Here is an 11308-nt window from a genome sequence, read left to right as displayed (position 1 = left end):
CGCAAGGAAGGTGGAAGTTTTTGCTGGAAAAAATAGTAGTTTTTTCTTCCATTCCTCCACTTTTTTCTTTCCCCTACTCTTACTTATTTAAATGTATTTTATTCTCTCTCTCTCTCTCTCTCTCTCTCTCTCTCTCTCTCTATTTATTTATTTATTTATTTTTATTTTTTTTGGCATAGAAGGGACAAGTGGAACTTGGAAGACTTCTGAAATTTGGGGGAAAAAATTGTCTTTAGGACTTTTTGTCTAAGAGGGCTTGTTTTTCTAATTTGTGTACTGATTCTTGATTTTTATGAACTTTCGTTTGATGATCTCATTTTTTTTTAAAGTTACAATGCGAAGAATTGGTTATCTCAAAAGTTATTTTTACACAATCAAAATGTTATTGATTAATACAAATTTGTTTCTTAAGGTAGCACTAGCATCTAATATTGAAATTCCTCTTTATTGTCAACAGGCTTAAGGCTTAATTGAATTATTTTCGAATTCCGAAATTACAATAAATTTTTCAAGGCACAGACGCTGTCCCGCAAACATGTAGGAAAAGCAAAAGCTTGAATAGACCATGGTAAGTAAATGCCACCATCTATCTTCTTATTGCCTTGTCGGCAAAATATTGATATTGAATTTTGTTGTTGCTTATCTAAGTTGTCTTGTTGGCAAAATATTGAAATTAACTATTGTTGAAATGTTGTCTTTTTGGCTTGACGACTTCTTATTGGCCTATTGCCTTGTTGGTTTAATAATTGTTGTTGTTGCCTTGTCGGCTTAATAAATTATTTTTTGATTATCGTTAGAGTAACATCATTGATAATTGATTTATTTTTATTTATTTTATTTTATTTTATTACTTTTTTGGTGTTGCAATTTTAAGAAATTGAAAGTGGAAGGTCAACTTCCCCTCAAGAAGAATAAGAACTTGTTTTCCTTCTTTCAAAGGATAGTGATCAAAAGTACAATTTTCGATGAACTAATTGAATGCCTTCATTTCCATCAGAAATTGAATGACATTCATCCTCAAATATTAGCATTGAACGGGAACAACTTTAGATTAAATGAATTTGACTTTAATTAATATATTATATCGACTTTTAAATTTTAGCCCGTGCGCAAAAAATTCCTAAATCTGTCCCTGTTCGAAAGTTTATAGTCCTTTTGAGGCAAATAATACATTGTATGTACAAATGTGAAACAATCCCTTCTATATTGAATTGCACATCACCAATATATGTAGTCTTATTCTCACAATCAAGTATCATATAAAAAAAATAACATCTGTTTCTTCTTATGCTTCAAATAATAAAGTTCCATCTCTTTTTGTCTCTTATTTGACTCTTGAAATCATCAGCTGAATGGGGAAGTGCAAGAATCTCATCTATACATCTCACAGGAGAGCTCAACATTTCTCTATATTAGGAGCAGCATGTTACAATGGTCAAAGATTATTCATGGGTACAACTCAAGGAAAAGGAAGAAGGTGCTACCAACAAATAAGTTTGAAGGAGCAAAAAGAAATTAGCATGCTTTAATAACGAACAAATAGAGTGTTCAACTGCCTGCCCTCTTTCTATTAATGTAATGTCTCCACCAAATTGAGCAACTACAAGAGAAGCAAACAAGCCTGAGGGCCCACTTCCAACAACTGCAACTTTTGGCCCTCTTATGACTCGCTTCGTGATCATAATCCAAGAGTACTCAAGCATAGTTGTGGATAACATGCATATCTAACTTCTAAATGCACACTAGTGGATAACACTTTAAAGTGTATACATCATGAAAAATGGCAGAGCTAAAGAAAAAAATTAGGAAAGCAACACAAGACACCATAAACACTATGCCAAGGAAAGCAATACAAGACACAATAATAAATTATTGCTAATGAGTTCGGGTGCACAGCAACGCAACTTCATAGAGAAATTTGACAAATAATATACCATTGTTATCAATGAAGATTGTCTTTTGATCATCTCGAAAACCCGTTTAGGGCCATACTTATCTAATAACCCCCTGGTAATCTAGAAGACAATGAATTTATTTGTAGTAGGCATCCGTAGCCCCCTGATACAAACCCTTTCAATACAAATAAACCCTTTCCGTGGTAATCTAGAAGGCAATGATAAATTTGGATTTGTATCCTAAGTTAGAAATAAAACCTAAAACCCTTGGTCCATGGTGAACCAGTAGTAGGCATCCATTGGGTGGGATGGGGTGAGAGAGGCTTAAGGACCAAAATAATGGTCCAGCCTCTGATATATTCATTAGCAAGATGTGGAATTGGGTTTCAGTAGTAACCTCCAGAAGCAAAACTCTCTAATAATTTCAATTCATCCATCCAACACTTGCAACACAATTTACTCAAGAATTCATTATCCATATCATCTTGAAAACTCTCCAACAATTTCAATTCATCCACCTAACACTTAATCATCTTGAAAACAATTAAAAGTAATCATTGAAGAATAATACAACAAGCTATAAAATACCAAATCAGAAGTAGCAAAAATGAAATCTCATTATTTTAAAGCAGAAAATCTCTCGCAAGTTTGAGCCCCTACTTGTTTCCCATTATTTCCCCATTAAAATGAAAAATATGACCGTTATCCATCACATCAAGCCACTATATATTTGACTTTCTATCTCTTGTATGGGGCCCGTAATGACTATATTTTTCATTCTTATTTTTACATTAATGTCTACCAAACAGGGCCTAAATTTGCCATTGGAAGGAAGAAAATAGACACCCAACAAGCTCAGTCGATTCTGGATGAAATTGAAGGTAACTCATGGTAGAACTAGATGTGCTTAGTTGAAAGGAATGTTATGGTAGTGCTCCACGAATGAGAGGATAGCCAGATGTAGAAGTAATGGGGAAAAATCACGAATGTGCTCGCGATTTTGGATGGAAATTGGTGCTATTTTCAATGGTTTGGTGGGCAGGTGATGGCCGGAGGTTGTAGAGGGAAGTGAGGAGGTACCGATGGTGTGTGGGTCCGACGGCTTAGGTGGGGGGTGATGGTTGTTATTAATGGAAGGAGGCAATGAATTGTTAGCTTAAGAAAAAGAAAGAATTTTGGACTAAATGGAACCGTTTCTCGTGTTTTCAATTTTTTCGAGTTTTGTACTGAAAACGCACAAAACGACAAAAATGTCGTTTTGTATTTTCTTCACAAATTTTTTTTTCGATTTCGAAAACAAGAAAGAGAACGTGTTTTCGCCTTTCGAAAAACAAATAGAAAACGGCAAAGAGAACACACCCTAATTTTCCCTCAATTGATTTGAGAAGGAAGGGTGTTATTGATTATGCACTTTAAATTTTAATTATATAAAATTTATTTATTTTGTTTATAAATGGTATTGTTTTTTGAATATTAACAAAGGGTGTTATTGATTATACACTTTGAATAATTAGATTAATTATATATATTATTTAATTTAACAAGATAATTATTTATAAATTTAATAAAATATCACAACTTTAAACTCGTGCAATACCTTATTGTAGGATTGGACATGGTTCCAAGAGAACCAAACAAAATCATGAACAAATGATTTTTTTATAATGGAACCAAGCGAATTTTTTTTTTTTTTAAGATATGGAACCAAATCGAAATTGAACCATTTGGATCTGGTTTGGTTCTAATTACATTAACAATTGAGAAAAAAATAGAAAAAACATTTGAGGAAAAAGAACCGAAGGTTGATGTTCAATGATAGACAACATGTAACAACTGTATCAATGTGACAGTCGGTATATAAATTGAAGGGGAGAGGAAATGGGAGATGAGTTATAGTCGAAGTCTCCAAAATGAAATAGGGTCTTTAGTATCCATAATGAGAAATTGAAGATGTCATGACATTTATGTATTAATTTTCAATTGAATTTTGAATTTTTTTGGGTGCGAATTGTGATTCACTAATTTGTAACATATATATAGACAAATGATTTTTTTAATAATGCAAACAAATGATTTTTCTTTTTTAAGATATGGAACCAAATCGAAATTGAACCATTTGGATCTGGTTTGGTTCTCATTACATTATCAATTGAGAAAAAAGTAGAAAAAAATTTGAGGAAAAAGAACTGAGGGTTGAGGCTTCAATCTCAGAAATTCATGGGTGGTGGTGATTGAGCGCGATGGTAGACAACATGTGACAATTGCAACAATGTGAGAGTGGGTGTATAAATTGAAAAGGAGAGAAAATGGGAGATGAGTTATAGTCGAAGTCTCCAAAATGAAATAGGGTCTCTAGTATCCACAATGAGAAATGAGAAATTGAAGGTGACATGACATTTTTGTCTTGATTTTCAATTGAACTTTGAATTTTTTGGGTGTGAATTGTGATTCACTAACTTGTAACATATATACGCACATGTGTGTGAAAAAGAAATAAAATTTAAAACTTGGGTTTAGTTCTTGATTCTAGAAATATAACCGAACTAGAACCAAAATCAAACGGTTTTCAGTTTTAAGAACCGGTACCATTAATTTTTTTTTTTTGGTAAAATCAAACCGAATAGCTCAGTTTGCTTTGGATCCGATTTAGACTCATTTGATTTGGTCATTTTGTCCATCCCCACCTTGTTGTGCATACCTTAAACTAGTGCAATACAAAAGGTTGAATGCAAAGGGTAAAAAGTAAATATGAACAAAAATCGATTATAGTTTTACAAGTATGATGATAATGTTGTCTCTTCTTGACAATGCCAAGCTCAAGTAGTGTTGCCATTGCTTTTGAGGCACTATTTTGTTGTGAAAATCAATTTATGTTCAAGAAGACATTTTACTACAACTTCACATGCAACTATATTCTATGCCACATCGTAGATATCATTTACTTTCGCAAGGAGAGTAACTCATCCCTCAAGAGATCACAAAACGTGACAAATAATGATCACCAAAAATCAATTAATTTGTTAGGTTGTACGCATTGTTGCTAAATTGAAGAATTTATAGGTTTTCAACTCCCACTCCCTATACATAGAGAAGGATTTACTAAGTCCCTATTTGGTAGCCATCAAATGGAAAAAATCATGTTTTGAATAATGTTTTTTAGTAGAATGTGATTAAAAAGCATGACAAATATTTGATTTACGTGTAAAATATTTTATTCCATGTATGTGTGGTTGAAAAGCATATGTTAAAAAAAGGTTTAAAAATAATGGTTGTCAAACAGGAGCTTAGTATCATGACATGACACATCATTTAATTGAGAAATAAGATCATGATAGTTCCCAAATATTAAGATTCACCAATTAAATGATGTATATATTCATGTATTTATACATTTACATTTGCTGGATAAAGGAGGGAAATGAAGATTTTAAGAATTTTAAAACATTAGTATCGGGCTTTAATTGTATGACGAAATTGTAATTAAATATACTACAAAGTATATTATCGTAAATATATATATATATATATATATATATATATAGACACACACACACACACACATTTACATTTGTTGGATAAAGGAGGGAAACAGAGAATTTAAGAATTTTAAAACATTAGGATTGGGCTTTAATTGTATGACGAAACTGTAATTAAATATACTACAAAGTATATTATCGTAAAAAAATGTTTCTTCAAAACAATAGTACTTTTGAAATATACTACTTGCATATAATACAGTGTCCATGGTGATATTCACCCTCCTTACATGAAGGGAGATCCACTTCGGGTAAATTATATTTTATTCAAAGTGGATCACACTCCATGTGAAGGGGGTGAACACCATTATGAACACTCTTTGTATGTGTAGCATGACTCTTGTACTTTTAAATATGTTTGTAGACACATATTTGACTATTCAAGTTACCTTTAATTAGGTCAAAATTAAATTCGTTCAAAGATGCATGAGTTACATCTTACATTGTTAAGACCATTTTCCAACTATTTATAGCTGTAAATTTTACACAATACATATTCAATTGAGATTGGACATGAAATCTATTCACTGCCTTACCTTCAAGTTAGCACTTGCGATCACTAAGAATACTTGTGATCCTTGCTTAATGTTATATTTCTTTTCAGCTCTTTGATGACTTACGAGATGAACAGAATGACTTTCTTGATTCTTAAGACTTATCTCCTCTTGCACGAGTATACTGTGCAATTCATTCACACTCCATTTATCCTTTAATATATTATAGTTCATATGGAATGGACCATACCCGGGAAGCAAGGAGTTGATGATAAACTGTATCAGAAAATTCTCATACATAGTCATCCTAAGAATCTTAAGTCTTGCTGCAATGTTATTCATTTCAGTAACATGCTCATGCATACTATAAGAACCATCAAATTTCATGGTGGTTAAGATATCCATCAGTGTGCCAGCAAGTGATTTGTCAGCTATTTAGGAACGTTTTTCCACAAACTTCCTTAGCAATCTTAGTTTAAGGGATTGTAGACTTGATATTCTTTGCTAAGGTCATTCGCATAAACACTAGACTTAATATGTTTGACCCTTTCCAAAAGCCTTATGGAAAGATCTTTCATCAGCACTGCTCTTATCAGTAAAGTCAACATGTTTCTCAACTTGAAGTGCCAAGGTCTAAGTCCAAAACGCCTAAGTTGAACTGGACTTGTTCACATCAGTCAGAGAAATTGACCCCATTGAACGGTGGTACAGATAAAGCATGAGAATGCAGATAGATGGGAATAGATATTGCAAAATATAAAATGCTTTAACATTAATGCCTTGAATTTAGACTTAAACACTTAGTTTAGATTCAGATAACATTAAATGTATATCTTAGTTCTTTTTTGGGCGATACTACGTTATACCATTATAAGAAACATAATGATGTTAATTTAGTTTCACTTAACTAGTAATCAAATATACTGTAATCAAACATATATGATATCTTTGGATAAATAAAACACATCCTACCAAATATATTAATTAACCACGATCATGTTCAAGGTTTATAAAATTAATTGATCAACCTTTGGGTGATCAATAATAATTTTATAATCTATGAATGTCAATATACTCTTGACAATAATAATCATAACGTTATTTTCATTTATAAGCATCAAACTATCAAGAGTAATTGACATAAATGCATTGTGTAATTTAGTGTTCAAAATACCATAATATTTGGCCACTTTGATGACTAGCAAACAACATTAATCGATCATTAATTACATAAATAAAATATTTATCACTTAATGTTTATTTTCAGATTTGCACACTCTTGTTTAGCCGCAAAATCCATAATATATCCATCACTTGCCTTCAAGTTAGTGGTGAAATCACTAAGAATACTTGTGACTAGGCTTCGAGCTAACTATCTAGGAGCCCAAAATCCGTGAAAGTCAAGAGGAAAATTCAAATGCCTTGGAACTTCAAACCTTGCAACAAGTGTATTCTTCTCTCCTATAAGTTTGGAATCCAAAATAACGAAGTAGCACCTTTGGGTTGAAACTGCATACTGCAAAATCAAGTACAAAATTCTGTTAAAATCTGCAACTCCATGAATCACAAACTCCATGTTATTCATGTTTTCTGACCTCCACTACGAGAAGATAGCCATCGTCTTCTTCTCCGCCTTTTGGGATAAAAATGGGTTCACCGATGAATCTTCGTCTACGAGTAGACCAAGTACTGTGCAAGGACTTGTCTATGTTGTTTAGCTTTACTACTGTATCAAATGGAAAATTTGGCAAAGCTTGGCGCAAACCAAAAGTAGTTGCTACATAAACATAAGTATTTTTTCCACCACTGATATCTTGACTGATCGCAGGGAAATCTGTCGCTTTATTCCATTGATTTAGATCATTTACACAACACTTCTGGCAATTCCCATTTTGCTCCAAATTTATAGACACCTGGTTTATATAACTAGATCGAAATTAAATATTATGTTCAAATAGTTTATTAAAAGCTTACAAATGAATAAAGAAGTGTGTGTGTGTGTGTGTGTGTGAGAGAGAGAGAGAGAGAGAGAGAGAGACCTCGATTAGGTATGGTAATAACTTTTCTTGCCCTTGTTTAAGATTCATCATAGAAGGATCTAACTTTCCGCTCCGCCAATCATATCCTACAAGAAAAAATAAAAATAAAATTTGTTCACACTAATAATGAAAAATGTGAGTGTTACATAAGATTGGAACCTCTGGAAAGGCTGGCTATTTACCAAACATTTTCTGGAAATTGAACCACTGATAAGAGCAACCACTGGCTTGAATTTGAATCTCAACATTTCCATTCTCATCTTTTTCTTCAAAAGCATTTCCCACATGGAGTACCCATAACTGAGAAGGATCTTCAATGGGAATTCTCCAACCCATCATTTCTGCAGTTTTCGATTTGGGAAGCAAATATAGAGTAGATGTGGGCTTGCTTGGATTTAGTGTTAACGCAGATATCATAGGAGATAAACCACATACTGCTGCCATCGATCCTGCAATTCAAATCCCGATTTGTACAATTTTGTGAAAACTTGATCGATATGAACAATTTTGTAGAAACTCGACTGATAAAATGTGACCAGTTCGATTGAAAAGATTGAGAATTGGACTACATGGTTTGATTACCTACAATGTCCAACTTGATACGGTTACCAAACAATATGTAATGAGAATCGGTAAAGGCCCAATCATGGATCATTAGGTGATCCGGGATGATGAATTCTGGGCTTTGCAGCAACTTAAAATTTGAATCAAATTCTGAAATTAATCAGGGAAAAAGGAAACAAACCATTATATTTTACCAAACTCAGATTATTATAATAATAATATTTGTAATATTGAAAATATACTAACCGTAAAATGTAAAATTACTACGAGGGAGTAACATGTCTTCTGCATTACATGACATGATCAAAAGTCTTCCTCTTCGGGGATCAATCTTGTAATGGGACAACAATCTCTTGGGTGGCATGTTGAATACATCTACAAAAATTGATCCAACGTTATAATTTATCAAAGGTTGTAACAAGTGGGTTGCTTTAATTTGTGCACAATAATTTATTATAAGGTGTGCATCCATGTCACGACTAGTGCTGGGGACGGTTTAACAATTTTCATATTTCTAGCGTTACGTTATTAAGATCCAAATAACTTAGACATGGGATAGGTTTGGTGGTACTATTGTGTTACACGAAAATTGTTATATTCTATTCTTTTTTTTTTTTTAGATACTGATCAATCTAACAATTCAATCGTTTTCGAAGTAACGTGTAACATGCTATTAAGAAAATGGTCACGTAACTTGAGACTAGGATCGGGGAGTTTTCAATGTATAATACAAAAATATATTCACTAATATAATATGATTTATGCTTACCATATAATATTGGCTTTAATATTTCTGCAGCAACATCCCAAACATCAACTTTAAACCCTCTGTCGTCGGGATTTTTTTCTGATCTTCCTTAATAACATCGAACTTTCCGACAGTATCCAACGTCTCGGATTGAATTTCATAAGGGTCACCACCTTCCCACAAACAAAATAACCTTCCACCCCACCTTAACACACTGGTATTTGCAACATTTTTCATTACCTTAATATTCCCAACCATTTTCCCACCTTTCAAAACAGAAAACGGTCCCCGGTAAGTGAACCGCCACTTTCCGGTCACCGGGTCACGTTCCTCGAATTGCACCTCGGTCTGAACGTACCTAGCCATGAACTTGACTTGCCCTTTTGATCCATCAATGGTGAATGCTCTTAGATAGCCATGACCATCTAGAGGGTGCACAGTCGAACCATGATCGTCGGAGAATAAAATCGATAAAATCGGATCGCTTACACCCCTAATCTATGAAAATCTGTTTTTAGTTTTATTATTAATTAGGCAAACATTAAAATTGGAATTTCAATTTGTATTGAATTAAAAATAAAAAGGGAAATTTGTGTCGACATATACATGTGGCTCGCATATTTAAAAAAATTAAAATAGAAAAGAAAAAGAGAAGATGTGTGATACTTGTAAGCTAAAGCCATTAACATATCCTTTTAATTTTTTTAAAATTTCTAATTGTGAGGGATTGTCGGGTCCATGGTGGACTATGTTACCAATTTAAGCCCCAGTTTGATATAAATTAAGCTGATGTTTGAGTCCCAATTTTTGGCTAAGAATATATTTTTGAATGTAAATTTATGGAGTGTGTGGTTAAAAAATAAGTAAAAGTTTTGAGTTTGCATGTAATATTATTTTATTGAAAAACGAGTGGTTGAAAAGAAAAAAGAGAAAAATGTATTTTGAAAATAATGAGAATTAAACAAGGACTAAAATTCAAATTTTAATTTAAGTTAAAGTTAATAACTAATGAGGAAATTATATAGCCTCGGGTGTTTAAAGATTATAATTCAAAGATCAAGGATGAAGTTTCATTATTCACAAATTAGATATGAAAATAAACACCCCTTTACAATCCCTTCTACCCATTTTTTCTTCCACTATCTTCCTTCTTTCACCGACAGGGGACCAACTGACAACGAATCCAGCGCCGTTGATCAACCGCTGTGAGTAGTGAATCCATCACCTTAAGCGTCGCTGCTGAATGACGCTTGAGTTCGTTCGCTGTGCACAGCAACGATCAAATCTCGTCTCGCACAACACTCAGATCTCGTCGTGCACAATGACATACACTTTGGTCGTTAGTGCATGATGCTCTGTGTGTGGTGGCGAATGTGCAGTGGAGTTCAGGCATGACAACTTTGCTTGTGGATCTCTACTTCCTTCAACATTGTGTATCATAGCGGTGAACTGATCTTCACAGCGCTGCTTGTGGAAGTTTCTGTGGTTATATCTATGCATCACAGTGCCACTTGTGGAGGTTCTTGGGGCGTTGGTTTTTGTGGCATGTTTTATTATGGTTTTTGAGGTGGTGGTGGTAGTGTGTTGTGGTGGTAGTCGTGGGTCTGTGGATTTTTTGGTGGGATGGTGGTTGTGGTGTGGACGGAGATAAAGGAGATGGTGGTATTGGTGGTGATGTGCGGTGGGTACGTTGTGCGGTGGTGGTGGTAATTTTAGAGACGGTGGTTTTAGAGGCGGTGATGCTCATGGTCGTCGGATTGTGGTTATTGTGGTGGTAGATTTGCACGATTTGGTGAAGTGATAGTGGATGTCGCGACGGCGACGATGGTGTGGAGATGGTCATGGGTAGATGGGATGGGATGGGATGGGACGGGAGGTATTTGTGACCAATAAATAATATGTGATCCAAAAAAATGGAATTGCAATTCACAATTAATTTCGCGGTCATTAAGCTGTGACCGCAAAATTAATTGTGACCAATTAATTTAATAATTTGTAACCGATATGAATCGCGACAAATAAATGTTTTGAT

General features: G+C 33.8%; 1 pseudogene; it reads right to left on the bottom strand.

Annotated features, from left to right (window-relative positions):
* Nucleotides 1-5955: 5955 nt before the first annotated feature.
* Nucleotides 5956-10776, bottom strand: LOC111375353 (annotated as a pseudogene).
* Between the last annotated feature and the right edge of the window lie 532 nt (nucleotides 10777-11308).

This window comes from Olea europaea, unplaced genomic scaffold (genome assembly GCF_002742605.1).
Source record: "Olea europaea var. sylvestris unplaced genomic scaffold, O_europaea_v1 scaffold1361, whole genome shotgun sequence".
Taxonomy (NCBI): Eukaryota; Viridiplantae; Streptophyta; class Magnoliopsida; order Lamiales; family Oleaceae; genus Olea; species Olea europaea.
This window is presented reverse-complemented; position numbering and strand designations above follow the sequence as displayed.